The 22,033-nt window shown below is 34.9% G+C and overlaps 1 long non-coding RNA gene and 1 pseudogene across 1 annotated transcript; one reads left to right on the forward strand and one right to left on the reverse strand.

Moving 5' to 3' along the window:
* Positions 1-643: 643 nt before the first annotated feature.
* On the reverse strand, positions 644-8,207 carry LOC144311962 (uncharacterized). The gene is made up of 3 exons (XR_013377437.1): positions 7,870-8,207; positions 6,488-6,611; positions 644-4,931 (listed from the first exon to the last, which is right to left on the reverse strand). It is a non-coding gene; the product is annotated as an uncharacterized LOC144311962 (long non-coding RNA).
* A 6,257-nt stretch (positions 8,208-14,464) lies between these two features.
* LOC144311753 (uncharacterized) lies at positions 14,465-15,228 on the forward strand (annotated as a pseudogene).
* Positions 15,229-22,033: the final 6,805 nt, after the last annotated feature.

Consider the following 22,033-nt stretch of genomic DNA (forward strand, 5'->3'; position numbering starts at 1 on the left):
CAACGTAACTTCTTCTATATAGTTAGTTTCAGAGTTTGCTCTGCTAGTTGTTTTCTGGGTTATTTACACCAATGTCACTGTTATGTACAGTTGTCTCGATGGCACAAGTGAGCTTAGGCCCCTCCTATTCTGAAATCTTCCCCAGAAGTCAAATTGTTTCCGTTCTTTATTTTAGTAAATATAGGGCTAAAATTTGTGTCCATAGAAATTATGTTCTATTGTCTCTCCACCTACTTTTTATATTAAAAAATCACTTTTGATGTCAGAATCATCTCATAATGAGAATTTTATTAATTGGCACACATACACATTGCTCCAACAAACTTATTTATGCATTGAATTTTTACAAATTTATTAACACTTACTACAAATTTATTAAGGCTTATTCCCTTTCTTCTCTGTTACATCATTTTACAGACTAAAACTATCTGGGAATCATATATTTTGGGTGACTATATGCTATGCCTTGTGAGCTTACATGTTTATATTCCACTTGTAATAAAATTGCACATCCAATATCTTCTGGTTTACATGACATGCATCATTACATGGATTTATCTGCTCTGCAACCAGAATCAATTAAAAATAGATACTAGAAAAATAAATAAATCCATAAGAAAGTATGGAAATGGCAAGTGTGGTATAAGTAGACAAAATAAATTATAAGTTTCTTGGAAATAGAGAAAAATAGTAGAAACTGACTTACAATAATATAATTAAACATAAAACCTCTCAGTCCCAAACAAATTTATGACATGATATATATTTTAAAGACTTATTCATTTATTTTAGAGAGAGATAGAGAGAGCATCCTCAATGTTTAACTGACTGAGCCACCATGCACACCAGGACATAATATTTTTTTAAGTTAGAAGATCCCTTCTCAAAGAAACTGCAAGAGCTCTTCGACTAACAATGATAAGGAAGAGTTATAAAATTAGGTCATGAGATGCTTTACAGAACCAGGAGGGATAGCCAAACTGGCCACCCAGTCATCTTCCCCTATGGACTTAAGGCCACTGCTTGCAGAAATTCACCCTGGGGAAGAATTAAGTCAAAGAACGGTGATATCTAATTGTCCCTAGCTTTGATAACAGCTCCCAGACAAAACATACTGAAAACAAATCCCTTTTGTCTATGTCCTACTGATTCAGATAGAGATAGTCGCTGTATTTATTCTTTCAATTATTTACTAAAATATACATATAGATTGAGTGTTTACTAAGTGCAGGGTGCTCTAAGATCTTGCATGTGTCAGCAAGCAAAACAGTCCTTGCCTCCATGGAGCTCTTGTTCAGCAGGGGACAACAAAAACGATCCAAAAGAAAAACAAGTGAATTTTCTCATGTGTTTGAATATTTAGAATGGTAAATACAGAAGAAAAAGTAGTGTTTTGAAAGAGGTTTTTGGTCTACAAGAATTGATGGTAGGGTGTCATGTTAAATAAAGTGATCAGATTAGATCTCAGGGAGAATTTGAAATATTACAAAACATGATGATGATGGAGGAAACTAAACAGATGGCATGGTTATGCAAGATTGTAAATGTATTTACTGCCTCTGAATTATATGCTCAAAAAATGGTTAAAATGAGTGTATACTGGATATATCTAACCACATTTTTTTAAATGAGCTATCAAGCCACAAAAAAGTCACATATAAATCTTACATGTATGTTAATTAATCAACTTGCATAAATTAAAGAAGCCAGTCTGAAAAGGCTACTTACCCTCCAATCCCAATCACATGACATTCTGGAAAAGGCAAAGTACAAAGGTGGTAGAAAGATAAGTGGTAAGTAAAGGTTTAGGGCAAGGAAGGAGAGAGGATTGAATAGGTGGACATGGGATTTATTTTAAGGGAGGTAAAACTATTCTCTATGATACTATAATTGTCGATGCTTCACACTGCCTTTTTCAGAACACTTTACAGTACAAAGAGCGAATCTTAATGTATACACATTTTTAAAAATCATTTGGGAGGTTAAAGAAATTCTAAGATGGATTGCAAACTATCGCAAATATATAAAACAATCTCAATGAAGTAGATGGGGAGAAAAGTTGCTGACCTAAGTAACTTTACAAATAAGTGGAATTTAAAACTAAGACTAGAGAAACTGTATATAAGCAATAAAATTGCATCACAAAGGGTATGGGGTAAAAGTGCTGATGCTGCTATGCATGCATATTAGAAGTGAACAATTAAGTGAATGGATAAGGTGGACTGGGAGCCAAGTTTCTTACAGCTTGAGTGGAACTTCACAGATAAGCAAGGAAAGGAGGCTAGAATGATGTATACAGTAATGGATTAAAGTTGGAGACAGCAGTATGAACTCAGGTATAGCTTCATATATTTAGAGATAGCTACATATAGATAGATATATTATAGACCATGTATATAATAAGGTTAATATATATACAGATATTTTCTTTCTCTGTCAGCAGAGAGGACCTAGAACAAAAACACACCAGTAACAATGAATAAACTTAAGTCCAGTTCATTATTTGTAATAGCATTTTCCAATGATAAGAAGCCAGACTTCATGGACACATGAGTGATACTAAAGTGAAACAGGAAATATGTCAGGTGAGTCTGGACCATCTTTCAGTACCAAAGTACTCAAAAATAAACAAGCAGGGGTATCTGGGTAGCTCAGTCGGTTAAGCATCTGCCTTCAGTTCAGATCATGATCTCAGGGTCCTGGGATTGAGTCCCACATCAGGCTCCCTGCTCAGCGGAGAGTCTGCTTTTTCCTCTGCCCCTCCCCTGCTCAAGTTTCTCTCTCTCTCTCTCTCTCTCTCTCTCTCTCGTGCACACACACACACACACACACACAAATGAACAAATAAAATCTTAAAAAAAGATAAAAATAAACAAGCAAACAAACTATGTTATAGGGATATGTCAAAGAAATACAAGAGTCAACTAAAAGAACCACCAAGGTTCAATTTGAGCAACAGAATAAAAGAAACTTGTATTGAGCTATAAATCAAAGTATAAAATAAATATCTATAAGCCTATAATAATATAAATAAATGATGAATAAGTATATAAGAAAAAGAGAATTCTTCTCTTCAGAAAAATTCCAAAGAATTATTAGACATATTATACCCTTCATCAGAAATTAATATGTCTACTATTGTTTTCTTTCTTTCAATTTTTTCTTCTATTTTTAATTTTTTTTTTTGTCTTTTGTTGTTTGAAAGAGAGAGAGCACAAGCACAGGAGCAGGTGAAAGGGGCAGAGGGAGAGAGAGAATCTTGCTTGAGCAGACTCCACGCTCAACATAGAGCCTGACCCTCAGCTTGATCTCACAACCCTGAGATCATGACCTGGCTGAAATCATGAGTCAGACACTTAACTGACTGAGCCCCCAGGTGCCCCTGTCTTTTGTGGTTTTATTGAGCATTTTGCATGATTCCATTTTATCTCCTTCTTTAACATACCAGTTGGCTTCAAATTTACAATATACTTTTAAAACTAACCCAAGTCCAATTTAAAATGTCATTATTCTACTTCACAGATAATGCAAGTGACTTATAATAACAAAATAATCCATTTCCTCCCTCTTATCCCTTGAGTCTTTGTTGTCATTTATTTTGCTTATACATAAGCATGCCATTATATATAGACAAATAAATATATATTTAAAATACAGATTAAGTATATTGTTATATTTTTAAAAGAAATGTAGATTTAAATTAATTACCTTAAGAAACATGAAAGTTTCCTTCCTTTGTTTATGTGGATATTTCTGACCTATATCATTTTTTTCTTCCTAAAGAATCTCTTTAATTATTTTTTGCAAGGCATATCTACTGATTTTTTCAATTTGAGTAGTAGAATTGGTAGATATCAGATCATATATGAATTTTTAAGTGTAGATGTATAAATAATAATAATCAGCCAAGTAGCAACTAAGTTATACTATCTGATCCTTAATAATTTTCTATACAAATTTGATATTACTTTATTTTAAAACAATATAAAAACTGAAAAAAGATTATTTGCAGTATTTGTTTTTCAGATTATACTAATTGGCAATTATGTCACACATCTATAAGAATCTTAATTATAGTTAATATACTCTTTCAAATTGTCAAATAATGCATGCAATCCAAAGAAAAATGAAAGCAAAACAAACTTTTGAATATTCAAAGTCCTTTACAAAACCAAAATCTAAATGAAGTTATAAACAAAAGTTAAAACGATACTAACCATAAAGCACATTTCCTAACAATAGGTACCAGACACATTTTTTATTGTTGTTGCTTATGAAAGCACAATGCATTCAAAACAAATAATACATTTAAAATAAATAATAAATAATGCCACCTTTAAACATATAAATGGAAAATATTTGTTTTACCCAGAGATACTTGAGGAATTTGAGCATGTATGTTTTCTCTTTTGGATCCACAAATACACAAGAATTTATTTAAATCTGTAGATTGATTAAATGAATAAATTCAGAAATACAGATGCACTAAATCATCACCAAACACATAATCTTAAATCTGAGATAACAGAACAGAAAAACAATTATATTTTCATTTCCTTAGATACAGTCTTATATGACAATATAGCCAAAATCTTTACACTAAGTTAGCAAGGCCAAAGGAAATTAAAATGATGACTAGAGGAGACTAATCATGATATATTAAGGATTGTCTTAGATAACCATAATGTGCAGGTCATGGAAAAAATAAAAGTTATTTTCAAATGAGGATAAATAAGACACATACACATTAATTAAAACATGGTTCACAACAATAGAAACTAAATAATTGACCTGAATATTATCCATCTTTTTTTTTTCTTTCTTTTTAAGAGAAAAAGAGAATGTGCAATAGCAAGGGCAGGGCAGGAGAGGGAAAGAGAGGATCTTCAGCTGAGCATGGATCCCAATGCAGGACTCAATGATCTCATGACCTGAGCCAAAATCAAGAGTCAGACATTTAACTGACTGAGTTGCCCGGGTACCCTAACTGGATATTATCTTTATCTCTTTCTCAGCAAAAAGTTCAACAATACCTTAGTAAAATGAACAAAATACCTTTGGGAAAGTTTTATCATGGAATTATTGCTCAAATGTTAACATGCGAATCAAAAGAAATTCTTCATCTCCCCCTATATAAATGTGCTTTATTTTTTTTTTTTAAGATCAAACTCTCAGTTTGGTAAAGTGATTCATATATAAAATGAAGAACAACAACAAAAAAAATAAAAAATAAATAAAAAATAAAATGAAGAACAGATTATCATATCAAACTAATTCACAAGATGGCAACGAGAATAGTCTTTAATAGTTACAGATAATGTAACACTTGCCTCCTTTATTACCTAAGAAATGCTTGTTCTTTGCATGAGTAACATCGGCCATATGTGTCTATAATTAATTACAAATTACCTACTCAATTGATGATACCTGGTACAGCTGGGTTTTTTTCTGAAACTAATGTTTAAGCATTGAAATATTAATTAATTTCTGTAGCCATATGTATGTTCATATTTTTGTAATGCGCTAGTTTAATTACATGTTGAAAATTTATTCCTTGTTAATCATAAGCATTGATATTTAATCTTAATGAAATTTAAATTCTTACACATAAATGCTACAATTGCTGTTGTTTACTATAATAGTTGGAAGATTTCACGCCTATTGCACTTCCTATCTGTGTAGGGCTTGCAAACTTGTTAGGTACATTAATCAAAAAATTTTATGCCAGCAGAGCCAACCTTGAGAGTCAATATTTGCCTTAATATATTTCATTATTTTTTCTTCCCTGAAAAATATGACACTGTGCAGCAGGCACAGTCCCGTGAAGCATGTCACTAGAAATAAAACTTCTCTGATTATTATTAACAAAACAACTGAAACATGTTTTTCAAAAAGAGAGTTAAAAAGAAGGGAGATTGATTCAATAAGTTGAATAAGATCTAAGTTGGAAAATAGTATGTGCTGAGGCATTGTCCTAGAAACACATAAAAGATGGACTTTAAAATTCAACTTTTATTAGAAAGTTGAACTTTTATTAGAAATCATTAAAAAATAAGCCAAAATTCTCCCCTGGTAATAGCATGTGGACTTTCAAGGTGGAAGGCAAACATTTACTAACAAAAGATGTATATCTACATATTTCATCATGAATTCAACACATTTTGTGCCTTTCAGAAAATGTTCACCAATGATTACATATTATTTCAAGTAAATAAAGTCTTGCTCTTTGGATTGAATATATCGTTCATAAAGCAAGGAAAATTATATTTTATATACTTTTGTTACAAACCAAAAACATATTTTCCATGAATATCTAAGTGTATAAGGATCAAATTAGTACTTGTAATAACATAAACACATGCAATATATATATGTGTATGTGTGTATAGATATATATTAACATACACACAACTGTGTATCATATAATTAATCAATAAATAAACATGGATCAAATAATTAATCAATACAATAAGAACTAACTACTTACTGCTTTCGGATCACTAAGGAGTTGAGTGTTGAATGGCTGGGCATCCAAGGAAGCTAGTTTTTTGTTTAAAGTTCCTCTGGGATCTTTGGAAGGAGGTAAGAAGGTTCAGCATAGATCCATATAACTATAATAGAAATTGAATTCTGTGTCAAACATCTCCTGATGAAAACAGCAATGATTAGGATTTTTTTAAAAGCGACTCTAGGTGGAATGAATGGCACATGTGACAGATTGGACTCTGCAGAAAAGTCCAGTTAACCTGAAAACATAGTAATAGTAACTGTCAAAAATGAAATATGGAGGGACACCAGGGTGGCTCAGTGGTTTAGCACCTGCCTTTGGCTCAGGGTGTCATCCTGGAGTCCCAGGATCTAGTCCCATGTTGGGCTCTCTACATGGGAGCCTGCTTCTCCATCTGCCTATGTCTCTGCTTCTCTCTCTGTTTCATGAATAAATAAATATTTTTTAAATGAAATATGGAGAAAATATAGAGAAAGGAAGAGGAAAAGGATACAGAAAAATAACTGGACACATTGGAGTGAACCAATGTTATTGGAGACATTCAAGAAAAAGAGAAAAGGAAGCAGAGAAACACAGTACATCTGAAGAAAAAAATGGCTGAAAATGTTTTGCATTGATTAAAGTTATAATTTCATTTATTCAATAAGCCCATTGAATTCCAAACAAAAAAGATATGAAGAAAATAAATATGATCAAATAGATCAAAACTAGCAGTCAACAGAAAATCTTAAAAGCAGATAGAGGGGGAAAAAAAAAAAAGGACATATTTAATAGAAAGGAACAGAAATAAGAATGAGAGGGATCCCTGGGTGGCTCAGTGGTTGAGTGCCTGCCTTCGGCCCAGGGCCTGATTCTGGAGTCCCAGGATCGATTCCCACATCAGGCTCCCTGCATGGAACCTGCTTCTCACTCTGCCTGTGTCTCTGCCTCTGTGTGTGTGTGTCTCATGAATAAGTAAATAAAATCTTAAAAAAAAAAAAAAAAGAAATAAGAATGAGAGATGTCAGTTTAGAAAAACATACAAATAAGAGGTCAGTTAGGTGAGGTTATTTAAAATTCTGGAAGTAAAAAAAAAAAAAAAACTAGATTTCTGTACCCAGTAAAAATTTCTTTCAAAAAATTTGTGTGTAGACATGTTAAATACCAAAAAAAGCTAAAATAATTCTTCACCTGCATACGACGTGAAAAACTAGAAGAAGTAATAATGATGTCAGATGTATCAGATGTAAATATGCACCAAACCAATGGAATTAGAGCACCAAAAATGATAACTGTATTAACAAATACATGATATTTTTCTACTTATTAACATTTTAGTTTTATTATTCAGATAACAATGCTTAAACAAAATAATAATGTACCTTGAAGTTTATAACACATGCAGAAGTAAAATATATGACAATAGAACAAAATAACAGACTGGAGAATTAGAAGCATGCTATTATGAGTTTTCATTATATACATAAGTAATCTAATGTCACATGAAGTTAGACTTCAGTAAGTTAAAGTTTCATACTACAAATCCTAAAATCATTACTAAAATACAAGCAGTATCGAATTATAATAGCCAAAGAAAGGAGATAAAAAGGAAATCCAAAAAATAATCAGTTCAGAAGTAGGCATAAGGAAATGAAAGAAAGTTCACGGCCTCCCGGAGCAGAAGCAGAGGAGTGGAAGGCTCCACAGAAGCTGAGCTGTGACTGACTGACAAATGCTGAAGGCTCAGTGTGAACAGCTCTAGTGTTAAAAATGTTAGGCGGACTCAGTCATAAGGCAGCCCCTGGAATTTTGTAAGATTTATCTCCAAGAGCTCAACCTGGTTGCCACAGTAAATATCAGAAAACACAAACAAAAGTAAAACCCTTGTGTTCCCAGCAAGGGAGGGGATGAAGGAACCTTTTTGAAACAAGCCAGACTACCCTACGCTTCTTAACAAAGCCTGCCCTTCGGAGAACTAATTAAGCAGAGCCTAACTTGCTTGGGTATTAACAGAACCTACCTCATCAAGGGAAGGGAAATACCCACCCTCAGTCAGCCCTGCTCATACTCTCTCATGTAAGGATGTGGGAAAACACAGAGAAACACTTGGGAAGTTCAAGTCCAGGGGCACAGGATCACTAAAAACTGAGACTTAATCATAGTTCTTTGGAATGCTTTCCCTGACCTCACATCTCACACCACATTACTAAAGGCCTATTTACAACAGCTCATTTTACACACTAAATCATGCCTGGCTATCAAGAAAAAATTACAAGATACACCAAAGGGCAAAAGTAAAAAAAAAAAAAAAAAAAATGAATAAAACAAACAAACAACAACAACAACAAAAAAAAAAAACAACCTCAATTTGAAGAGATACAGCAAACATCAGATCCAGACATGGCAGGGGATGTTGGCATTATTATCAGAAAGAGAATTTAAAACAACTGTGATTAATATGCTAAGTGTTTTAATAGATAAAGTAGACTGCATTCAAGACAGATGGGCAATGTAAGCAGAAAGATGGAATTCCAGGAAAGTACCACAAAGAAAAGGTAGAGCTGAAAAACACTCTAACAGAAATGAAGGATTCCTATGATGGGCAAAGTAGGGTAAACAGCTGAAGAAAGAATCTCTAAGCTTGAGAATATGTCAGTAGAAACCCCTAAAACTGAAAAGCAAATAAAACAAAGACTGAAAACAAAACAAAACAAAGTAGAAAACCCAGAATAAAATATCCAAGTAATGTAGAACGATTACAAAAATTATGACATATGTATAATGGGAATACAGAAGGAGAAGAAAAAAAAAAACAAAAGAAATAATTGAAACAATTATGACTGAGAACTTCCCACAAATTAATGTCAGATACCAACCACAGAGTTTCAGAGAAGCTCAGAGAACACTAAACAAGACAAAAGGGAAAACAAAACAAAGCAAAACAAAAAACACCAAACCACCGCAACAAAAACTATACTTGGGCATATCATTTTTGAACTACAGTCAATCCAAGATAAAGAAAAAAAAATCCTGAGAATTTCCAGAGGGGTGGAAAAACATTTTATTTATAGAAGAGTAATGTTCCATATTATATCTGACTTCTCAGAAAACATGCAAGCAAGTAGTGAGTGGAGTGAAATATTGAGTGTTGAGAAAAAAAAAAAACAAAAAACCCACCACTCTGGACTTCCGTGTTTTTCAAAATTAGTTTTGACAAGTGAAGGAGAAATACTTAGACAAAAATCGAATTTGTTGTCAGTAGGCCTCCTTTGCATGTAATGTTAAGTTTTTATTTTTTTAAGGAAGTTGTTTAGCGATAAGGGAAATTATCTGTGTTTCTGACCTACATAAGGAAATATACTACAAAAAAAGAAATATACTGCATTAGATAAAGAATGAGTAAAAGTAAAATAATTATTTTTATTCTTAATTGATCTAATAGATAAGTTTGTGCAGTCATAATTGCAAAAATGCATTCAATTGTGTATATGTATTTATTTATATTTGAAATAGGCTAGAGCACTCTGTTCTTCTTAACAAGATCCCTTTAGTGGAATTAATTAACCAGAGCCTAACTTACTAACTACCTCACCTAGGAGAAGGGAAATACCCAACTCCAGTCAGCTCCAACCATCTTCTTGCCCCTTAGGTGGGACCATTATTATATCTCTCAGAGCATTAGAAATGAGAAATTAAGTATGTATTTGGGATCTTGTTTGATAAAAATAATGTATTGTTACTTATCTTTATTTTATATATATATTATATATTTTTTTGTTTCTTTTGTTTTCTTTCTTTTTTTTTTTTTTTTTTTTTTTTTAACAAACGTAATACCATCTTCCTCATGACCTCTTGATTTTATCAGACAGCATTGACATCCTGGATCCTTTGTCCCTCTCCATGAAGCAAGTTACGTTCTTTCTTGAGTTCCAACCCATAATGACTTGTTCCAGATACAGAATTTGCTTTTGTCTCTTCTTTGCCCAGCACTTGTAACCAGTTTTATCCCTTTCCCAAAAGTCTCCTTGCCCGATGACAGAAGCTCCATTCTATGGTCAGGGACCCATAGTTCCCTTGTTATCTTTTGAAAAGAACATATTTTATGCCGGTGTAACCTTAGATTTGTTGCAGCTTTTCAGACCTTTAGGAACAGTAATTACCCTGAGAGTATATACATTACAGAATTAGAGCTTCAGATTCAACATGTGAGTCCCATATCACTTTTTTTCCTTCACTTTTCAACACAATAAGACATCTGTGAGTTCAACTGATGCAATTTATAGTAGAATTTGATATTATAACTAACCACTGGTCGGTATAAATTTGAAAGAAATATGCCTAATCACAGTCTGTGTAAACTAGAAATGCTGAAACGCATTCCGTGTTACATGTAAGCTTTAAAAAATCAATTTGAAACAAGAGGATAGGGAAAACATTAAGTGATAAATGAGGATTCTCTACATTACCAGGTGGCTAAATAAAGAGATTTCATACTTGGTTGTTATCACTATAAATATGAAAACACTATTTTGGAGGGATATATTATACCAATTTAAGGGAAAGTGATACACCATGGGATAGGATATGAACATTAGATAAGCATGAAAGGCTTTGCTCTTGGAGATAAAGAATATTGGAGGAAGCGCACTGCCCTGGTAATATGGAAGTACTCCATAACATTAAAAAAATAAATGGTAGGTCAATTTGTATGCAGTGACAGTCCTCTAAGGTCATCATCAGATATATTTTGATGGGAATTTACTTGCTGTATTTATTTGTCACGGACTTCTTTTTAAGAAAAAGGAAGAAAGCAATTTTTCTATTACTAGTGGTGTAAGCTGACAACAGGTCCCCTGCAACCTTCATGGTGAATGAGGCAGAAACGCAGCAGCAAACCACTTAAATGATTCACTGAGGGGGATGCATTCTGTTTATATTTATCACTGTTATTTCTCTAAAATGACCTAACTTATTATTCACTGGAGAGAAAGTCCCTAATCAGTTTAAAATTGCCTTGACATACAAGAGTACTTGCTATATGAGCAGCAGGCGTGGAAGTCAGAATGATTGAGAAAATACGTTTCAAAAACAGCAGGAAGAGAAATTAGGTGGCAGGAATCACGCTTAATTTCCTCACCATGCTCATGAAACTGTTTTTTAATGGTTTCAACTAAGGTATGGAAGCTTCGGCTACTAGAAAATGAGCACGAAACGTCTTTTTATACATGGAACTACGAGAAGAACAAAATAAGAAATTCTATGAGGACAGAGGTGCACATTGCCATAGGAGTTCTCGACAGGCAGTGGTCAGCGAAAGCTAAAGAGAAGAAGTGATAGCTAACTAGGTCACCAAACTATGAAGACGATTTGGCCAACCTTGAAAAGTAGGTTGAAGAAATAGCATTTGAAAGGCTAAGGAGGTGAGAGGCAGGCTGGCACACGTAACAAGTCAAAGGTGTTTGGAAGCATAGGCAGCAAGTCTGCTGGAATGGTGAAGGAGGCTGTCCCTTGAGGACTTGGGATTTTTTTTTTTTTTTTTAATGAAAGTAACTAGAACTTAGGGAAAGGTTTTCATTTAAAAAATATGATAATCATATATATTTTTAAAAAAACCATCTATCTCGCTACCATTAGAAACTAGATTAAAATGGACAAGACCAGGTACAGGGAAACCAAGGAGCGTGTGATTGTAAATCTGGGGACTGAAGAAGTGAGGGCAGTTGGAGAAGGGAACAAAATGCCTGCCTTGCACAGCATGTGCATTCGCAGTGCAAGTCACAGCAGAAGGAAATGAGAAGATGAGCAGTTTTGGAGGTCAGGAACAGAGAGAAGAAATGCTAACTAAGTATGTGTTTTGACATGTTTGATTTAGTGTCATTGTCAAATACCTAAATAGAGATAGAAGTAGTTATCTGGCTATACGGAAGCTCAAGTGTGAGCTCAAAGATGGAGATATAAATTATGATGTCATCATAACAGAGATTAAAAAAAAATCCGTGCTGATTGGAAGGATTTATTAAGGCAGGACAGTTTGATATTATTAAAGTTCAGTAATAATTTATACACACGAATAAAAACTATTCTCTGAAGATTGAAGAGCAGGATGGAATTTTGACCATTAAAATAACTAGTTTAACAGACAAGGGATAAAAAGCACCTGCTCCACAGAAACAGAAAGAGCTAAGTAGGAAGGACAAGAATGCATATAAAGCTGTAGCTTAGGTAACAAATAATCCAAGGTGTTTCCACTTGATAGTGTTTAGCTCCTTTATAAAGTCGCGGAAGTCATCTACAACACCAGGAGAGAAGGGAAAATAAATTTGAGGGAAAAAAAAAAAAAGTAGATGGAGGTTGAAATAAATACATGAAGAAGAAACAAGACAGAATTTACCGTTTTTAGTAATTCCAATCCAAGAGTCATTAAAGACCATGAATCAACTGTGACATTTATCGGTTTTTATTGTCACACCAAAAGGATTTTCTCCAGCAATTCTGAAATACTTGCACGCCGCGGCATAAAAATATGTGAAGCTGTTTTGACAGGATGGTGTAATGTTAAAATGGAGTTGAGAATGCTAGCAAGATGGTCCTTGAAGCAAAGGAAATGAAGTTCAGGACAAAGACACAAAAATAGAGAATTCTGAGATAATTGAAGGAAAGATCAGGAAGTTTCTAGAACACTGACTTTCAATTATTCCTATTTTTTTTTTTCATACATTTGTATCACGCGCCCTCACACTTCCCTGACAGACCTTTTGGTTACCAAACCCTGGTATCTTCAAACGTTCACGTTAAGTCTGCTTTTCCTACTATTGTCTCAACATTTGTAGGTGATTTATTCAAGTCGTTTTGGCAAACACGCAACAACAATGACATGATAGTAAGATAACACCTTTAACCTACACATTTTTCTCTTATCTCCACCTGTGCCAAACCCTCCCTCTCTTCTTTTTCCCCATATAACTACTCTTCCTTAAACTCTCATTTTTTTTTCCTATGGCACAAATTCTGCTTGAAACACAAAATGGTCTTTCATGTTTCTTACTTTCTAATTATACTCTTAATTATACTCTGTGCAATTCTCGCTGGGAGTTACTCCTGAAAACTATTACCAGTCATATCATAATGGAGCATGTATAGGGGTGTGAAGGGTTTCTGGCTAAAACATCACAACCTTGTTGGCACACACATGCTTTCTAGGAATATTATTATGATTATATATTTCAACAGGTTCTAGTACAATTTTGATGTATTTTGTTTGGTAAAATAGTTCTACCCATATATATTTTCAAATGTGATGTGAAGCAATTATGAATGAACGAATCCGTTTTCTTGTTAGAGAACCGTTATGAACTGATCAGGCTTCCATGACTGGCTTCATTTTTGTGATTAGATCCTTAACGCCTCTTCAGATAGCTGAGGTTCATATGTTTCCTAGGGATATAAATTGAGGGGGGTGGAATAACAGCTTTTAATTAAGACAATCTTGTGTAATTTTCACTAGTCATGCTAAATGTATAAACAACTTTATTGTTGGAACAATGCATTCTGGAGAGAAAATCTGAAATCTCAGACAAATGCAAATCCATCTGACAAAACGCATATGTCAAACTATATCTTTAATTATCAATGTTTAGCAACAAAACGTATGTCTTTCGAGATCGTTTCTCACACTGAGACAGCTATGTAAAATAGTCTGCTACTTCAAATAATATGGAGATAACCTTGGGATGTTAAGCCTTATTTTAGGAATAAATTTCTGGCTTTGAGGACCTAGAGGGCCTCCTAGGAACAGGAGAGAGAAACTGATCACAATGTTCCAGGTCATCTTATTGGTGCAAAAGGAAAAAAAAAGTGTGTCACAACTACTAAGTTTAATGCATCCTTGTAACAAAACAAGGAAAGCAAATGTATAAGATATATGAAAATAAAACTTGAGGCGAGAAGGCGAGCTTGAGCAGGGGCTGGGTGGGCACCATGGCCGGGATCACCCCCATCGAGGCAGTGAAGCTAAGATCCAGGTTCTGCAGCAGCAAGCCCATGAGGCAGAGGACAGGGCCGAGCGCCTGCAGCAGGAAGTGGAGGGGGAAAGGCGGGCCCGGGAGCAGGCTGAGGCTGAGGTGGCCTCCTTGAACCGTAGGATCCAGCTGGCTGAAGAGGAGCTGGACTGTGCCCAGGAGCGCCTGGCCACTGCCCTGCAAAAGCTGGAGGAAGCGGAGAAAGCTGCTGATGAGAGTGAGAGAGGTATGAAGGTTATTGAGAAGCAAGCCTTAAAAGATGAAGAAAAGATGGAACTCCAGGAAATCCAACTCAAAGAGGCCAAGCACATTGCAGAAGAGGCAGACCAGGAGTATGAAGAGGTGGCTAGGAGGTTGGTGATCCTTGAGGGGGGCTTGGAACGTACAGAGGAACGAGCTGAGCTGGCAGAGTCCCGTTGCCGAGAGATGGATGAGCAGATCAGGCTGATGGACCAGCACCTGAAGTGTCTGAGTCCTGCTGAGGAAAAGTACTCTCAAAAGGCAAACACATATGAGGAAGAGATAAGGATTCTCACGGATAAACTCAAGGAGGCAGAGACCCGTGCTGAGTTTGCTGAGAGAGAAGTAGCCAAGCTGGAGAAGACAATTGATGATTTGGAAGACAAGCTGGAATGCACCAAAGAGGAGCACCTGTGTACACCAAGGATGCTGGACCAGACTCTGCTTGACCTCAGTCCCACGTGCCGCCGCTCCTCCCTCTGACCCTGACTCTGCCTGAGGCCCAGCCTGCCCCAAGCTGGCCTTGAAACTGAGGGTGATCTTTAACTGGAAGGCTGCTTTCTCCTTTTGCTGCCTCTCCCACCCCTACCCCTGCGTCTTTTTCACCAAACTGTCTCTGCCTCTCCCTAGAGATTCCAGCTGGGCTTGAGGCTGAGCATCTTTGGGAACAATGTTTAAGGGAACGGGAACGTGAGCACAATCCAAAGTGTCTTTAAAAGCATGTTGCGATGTACACATTTTGTAATTACCTTTTTCGTTGTAGTTGATGTAGCGACATTTGTAAAACATTCCAAATAATTCCACAGTTCTGAAGCAGCAGACTAACCCCTTCCTCCCACTTGGAATGAACTTTTCAGCCGAATGAATACTGCCCTCTCCATAGAGGAAGGAGTGGACAGGGCCCTGCCTTACTGAGAGCCGGGGCCCAGAAAGAGACCCACTCTGGGAGCCTCGTGGCTCTGTCCAAAATACCAGCCAAATTAGAAAGGTGATCCCAGAAGTTGGCCAAAAAAAGTGTGGCTAAGGATTTCAGCTTTAAGGTATCTTTGAGCAACATAATGTTTTTTTTTTTTTTTTCCATCAGTTGTGACCAAACAAAAATTAAGACGTTGAGACCTCGATCCGAGACCAAATCTCATGACCCTGAGATCATCACCTGAGCCAAAATCAAGAGTGGGCTGTTTAACCAACTGAGCCACCCAGGGGCCTAGTTTTACTTAAGGTTAAGTCAGAATGCTTATTCATGATTGAAATACTGAATGAAAATTTGAAAATTAAAGTTAAGAGTCTAATGCATAATAAAAACAATAATGTAGCGTTCATAATACTTACATAAAAACCTCATTTATATAAAGAAGTAGTAGCGGGTCTGAAAAGACAATGAAACATAGAACATTGTATTGAATCCAAAATTACGAAAAGCTCTTCCAGTTTGATTATATGATAATCGGAGAAAGTATTTACATATAGGTGAACTAATACATTTATAATTCTTAATGACTTCATGACCTGATTCTAGCTCTCTCGCTAATTCCTACATACCCACTGATTTCTTTTTGAAATGATAAAATTGATTCAACTGTTTTCAGTTGCAGAACTATAATATAGTGACTATTTCCAACTACATATTTGGTGATATTTCTATGATATAATATGTAATAATTTAATCGGGGCAGTATTAGACGAAATCAACAACTTTCCCTTTGACACTACTTTTCTACAGGTAGCTGAATAGAGGAAAAATATGGGCTAGATTTTTGGTGAATATTGGGAACATTTGAGAGGCTATTACTTAGACTTTCTTTTGACCTTTAAATAAGTGAAATACATGTAATTTAGAACTTTGCTTCTATGTCTATAATTGACTAGAGTTGTAGTGACTGATATCTTTAGTTAAAAATAAGGAACAGGGGATCCCTGGGTGGCGCAGTGGTTTGGCGCCTGCCTTTGGCCCAGGGCGCGATCCTGGAGACCTGGGATCGAATCCCACATCAGGCTCCCGGTGCATGGAGCCTGCTTCTCCCTCTGTCTGTGTCTCTGCCTCTCTCTCTCTCTATGTGACTGTCATGAATAAATAAATAAAATCTTAAAAAAAATAAAAATAAAAAAATAAAAATAAATAAAAATAAGGAACAGAGGCTTACGCAGTTCCTTTTATGAGTTACAATAAGCATGTTCCATTTATTATCAGAATCAAATTGTAATTTAAGATTATTTTTGAGTAGTAAGTGTTCTTTAATTGAATATGTTTTCTGAAGTCCGAAAGTAACTTTTGCTTTGGTTGTTATTTGAAACTCTGAAAATTTACAATTTAGTGTACCTCCATAACCTGTAAATTTGAAACTAAAAGCAATGTTACTCAAAAAGGGAAAGAATACATTTAAAAATGAGATGGATTTTAGATAAATAAACAAATAAGTAAGTAAGTAAATAAATAAATAAATAAAAACGAGATGGATTTTAAAAATATTTCACATGAGCCAATAAATTCTCGATTTTTTATGAATTTTGCTTCAACATTTTCACTTCTGAAGATCTACAGTTTATATCATAGTAACCATGATACAAAGTAGCATAACTTTTAAAGCACAGAGATCCATGATGCTAGAAGCAAATAATTATATATTATTTTAGCTAGCATGGTAAACCACACTGCCTTCTGCAAATGTTGTTAGCAGTGTCTCTAAATGTAAACACGATGCTACCTTTTTAGTATTCTAAAAATGAAAGTTAAATGTGCAAAGTAAGTAATAATCCCAAATTATATATATGATACTCGAGATACAGCTTGAAATTAAACATGAGTTGTGACATATAACATTCAAATTAATTCTACTTTACTGTAAATGGATATAAATATGTTCTGAGCATACATATCTTCTTCACTAATTAAACAGCAGCATTTAGGGTTTTTTTTTCTCAGATTTGTAAATTATAATAAAGCTTCTCTGATTTACTTGCCATGACTTGTTCAGATATTCAGAACATAGTACTTAGTAACGTGCAACTTAAGAAAACACTCAAAGACAACCTTTTTTGAGAAAATATTTTTAGTTTCTTCCATTCTATATTTTTAATTTTTTTAACAGATTTTATTTATCCATGAGAGACAGAGAGAGAGAGAGAGAGAGAGAGGCAGAGACACAGGCAGAGGGAGAAGCTGGCTCCATGCAGGGAGCCTGATGTGGGACTTGATCCCAGGACCCCAGGATCACGCCCTGGGCCGAAGGCAGGTGCTAAACCCAGGGATCCCCTATTATTTAGTTTTAATAGAGGTTTACATTTCTAAAAGAAGTTTATTGTCTCATTAAGGACACAATCAGAGCTTTCTAATTTTTCTTCCATCTTTCGCTTTTTTTTCTCTCTGTACTCAGTCCCTAAATCGGAAGCAACAGGGCTCTTCAAAGAGGTCCACCCTCCTTTTGGAGGTACCCAAAAGTCTCCACTGTCAGCTTCTTCACTACCTGAGACCACATAATTCCTCAGTACACTCTAGTTACATTCACTTTACTTGTGTTCTTTGAACTGTGGGTGTCTGTATCACCTGCGTGGAATATTCTTTCCCAAATCTTCACAAGGGTGATTGATTCTTGGCTCTTGACCTCAACTCAGAAGGTTGCAAGAGAGGTTCCCCTAACGCCCACTATAAACTAGGCCCCCAGCGTGAGCTCTTCGTTATGATCTTTCACACTAGTACAATGCATTTTTCCTCTTATGAAATTTTCCTCAATGAATCTGTCACTATAGGAAATAAATTATTCATCTATCAGTTCTCTACCTCTATCAGAGTAGAAGAATCCACACCTGTGACAGTTCTTGCCATGTAGGAACTTCTCAATAAATATTTCCTGACCAAGTAAATGAAAGCAAATGAAAGGAAGGAGAATTAGAGTGGAAATTAGCTCTGTGTACATATTGGCTGTGTGAATAAGAAGCTGAAGAAAATAATTTAGTCTTGCTTGATTTCTCTTTGCTCCTTTTTTTAAATGAGGGTGGTTTTGAATTAAGTAACTTGAAAGTGACTTCTATATAACTGTCAACATGTCTTGTGTATGTATTCTGCTAAAAGTTTAACATAGACAATTTTAGGCTGGTAATAATGCTTTTAGTCAAAGTACAGCCATATGCTATTCCTTCTGTAGAAGGTGGTTGGATGATATAAAAGAAGTATAAAATATTTTTTGTAAAAAAGAGAAAATGACTCTGTCTTACACGTAAGGCAGATATGCAGTTCTTACTCAGACAAACATACTAGTTAAGGAATGTTTCAAAGACAATTGTCTCAAGTGGCAGCCATCAGAGAATTTATAGCATTCCTTTACCGATGTAGTTTTAATTAAAATACTTGAAAATATTTGAGCTTGTTGAGTAGGTAGATAAAAATCTTTCTTTAGTTGTATTAACTATCCCTCCCTTTTCACGTGTCATTCATCAGACCTCAATTCTTTGGTTGAACATACAGAAAAAAAATTTTATTTGTAGGACTCCTTTTAAGAGTCATACATATGATTTTAAACAGAAGGAGTTAAATATTATTGGAAAATGTAGAAAAAAGGGAAGGAGATTCTCTAGTTTGCTTTTTTTTTTTTTTCCTGTAAAAGACTTGATTGCACATGATGAATTTGGGGTGAGGCTTACCCTCCTGGATGCTTCAAATTTACAGTCTGACATTCATAACCTGTGGTTATGAGTATTACTCTATCAAAAGAATAAACTGGAATATAACTGAGTGAAGCTGGAGCCTGCATATCCCCACATGGTCTAGCCTTCCTTGCCTGCTTATCTTTGTCACTTTGCATATTCATCCCCATCACTTTTGAGTCTTCTTGCAATTTTTCAGATGCCCCCTATTTTGGTTTTCCAATGCATGGATGATTTCCTCTCTATGTGGAATGTTTCCTACCCCCTTCCCTGTCTTCTCACAAAGCAGATTCTCTGAGGAGGCTGTTGTCCAGTCCCAAGTACTGACGAAATATCACTTTCTCTGGGAAGTCGTCCTGAACGCTTCTTTCCTCCACACGGGATCAGGTTCCTTCAGCTATGAACTGTCAACACAATGTATGCTCCTCCTTCACAATATTTCGCCCAAGTTTCTTGGGAATGATGATTTGATTTCTACTGATTTCCCTGAGTAGAGTACAAGCTATATAAATAGGTCAGAGCCTATGACTCAGTTTTCCATTTATTCCCGAAACCAAAACTAATGCCTGGTACACAGTAAACATTCAGTAAAACATATGGGAAATGTTGAAACTAAATTAATAAATAAATGACATCCAGTCTTCCTCTGTGTGCAACCATCTAGTTAGTAAGCATTATATTTACTAACCATAAAAATGGTTATACAAGCATTTAAAACAAGTGATGCTTACATGTCTCCTGTTAAATAAAATACTATTTCTACAAAACATTGACCAAGTGATTAGCCATGATGGAAACATTGATTGTACCTTTTCCTTTGTTTTCTACACCTACCTGGTCTCAAATTTCTGTTGATTCCTCTACTTTATGTCTTTTGAGATCACTACCCACCTTTCACCCTCACTTACTCATACTTTAGTGCCTTCATTCAAATCTTAATTAAAGTAATAATAATCTACTTACCAGTTCATTCAACATGCTCCACAATATGGTATTTGCAATTTAAGCCCTTTGATATTTAGGTCTGGGAGTAATTTTTTTTTTCCATCTTTAGAAGAAATTTCCAGCATTGTCTGACAGGAGAGCTTTAGAAGGGAATGACCTGAAGGATATTTAATATCTTTATGTGCTCCATCTTCTGTGGATACTGTTACTAAAGAGATGAGAACAGTCTTGAATCTCCCTTTCATGACTTGTCTGTTTTTCTTCTCCCAATGAGTGCACTTTGTTTTTGCAAGAATAATGCTTCTAGGACACATAGAAAATGGTGATATGGAAAAACAGCCATCACAGTCAGCTCACTGAGTATTTCCATAGTGGTTGCAGGAAAATTGAGCTAGTGGAAACCTACTCTTATGTGAAACAAAGTCACATAAAAGCAACATGCAAGGCACGTGTGCCACATAATTTTGCACAAATTCACTTAAATGCAGCAGGATATTGATAAAATGCATTCAAATTTGAACTAAAACTTTTCAATTCTTAGAACTTGGACCTCAAATAGGAGATAGTAACAATTGTCACTATGAAAGCATGTTTACTCATTTGAAAGAATAAAGTCAATTAACTAAAAGGTTTAATTACTGTTTTATTTAAATATATTATTTCTTCTGGTGAATAGTATGATAGGAATATGATGATTCCTTTATTTTGTTTCCCCCACAATCCTTAAAAATAACACTTGATTTATAGCAGGTTCTCACTAAATTGGCATAGAGTTTTCATTTAAAGAGAGATTGAATTTGAATTCACTTTACACTAAAACTTTAAAAAATACTGGAATATTTATGAATTATGATTTGCTTCGATATCAGTGAGCTCAAAATGGTCTATAATTGTAGATACATATGTTCCCCTGTTGGCATGGCCAAAGATAAAAGTAGTTTCCAATAAATTCAGACACATAAATTTGCAGCAAAATAAGATGAAGGCATTTCTTTTATGCTTCCTTGTTTATGGTTATTTTATTTGCAAGCCTCACTCATTTGGATTAATCAACATGATGAATAATCTCCTACTTAAAATCTCTCCCAGATCTCCAGTGGAGCCTGGTGGCCTATCTGACAGCTCGGTCACCAAACAAAATAAATTAGAGCACTGTTCTTTTGCCCTTTTTAACAACATCCATTTTTTTTCTCACAAAAGCTTATTTATTTACAAAGTGTTACCTCATCTCTATCTCTACACAATGATACCTTTCTTATTGAAAAAATCTAATAAAAAAGTAAATTATTTCTTGAAGCCAAAGGTATGAGTGCATGTTCTCATCCCCTCATAGCTCATTAAAAGGTGTCAACTAAAGAATGATGTGAATAATCTCATTCCAGCAATCCCAATGCTGCCTGAAGTTAGGGGCCATCTCCCCTTAATTTCTTGAAGACTATATGTATCATAAATAATTTAATTAAGTGCATTAACTTTTATAAATTTGATTATATACTGAGATTGTATGTGTGTTTAATAAAATTGACATATTTCAACATTGATAACTTTATAAATTACATTGCAATATTTCTATGCAGATATATCTACTCAGAAATGTGCCATTTTATAATCTGTGTGTAGCATGTCTTTTCCTGTTTTTTTTTTGTTTTGTTTTTTGTTTTTTTGTTTTTTTTTTTTGTCCAGGTAAAATATAACTAGTCAA

The sequence above is a fragment of the Canis aureus genome, chromosome 4, assembly GCF_053574225.1.
Source record: "Canis aureus isolate CA01 chromosome 4, VMU_Caureus_v.1.0, whole genome shotgun sequence".
NCBI classification, from domain to species: domain Eukaryota; kingdom Metazoa; phylum Chordata; class Mammalia; order Carnivora; family Canidae; genus Canis; species Canis aureus.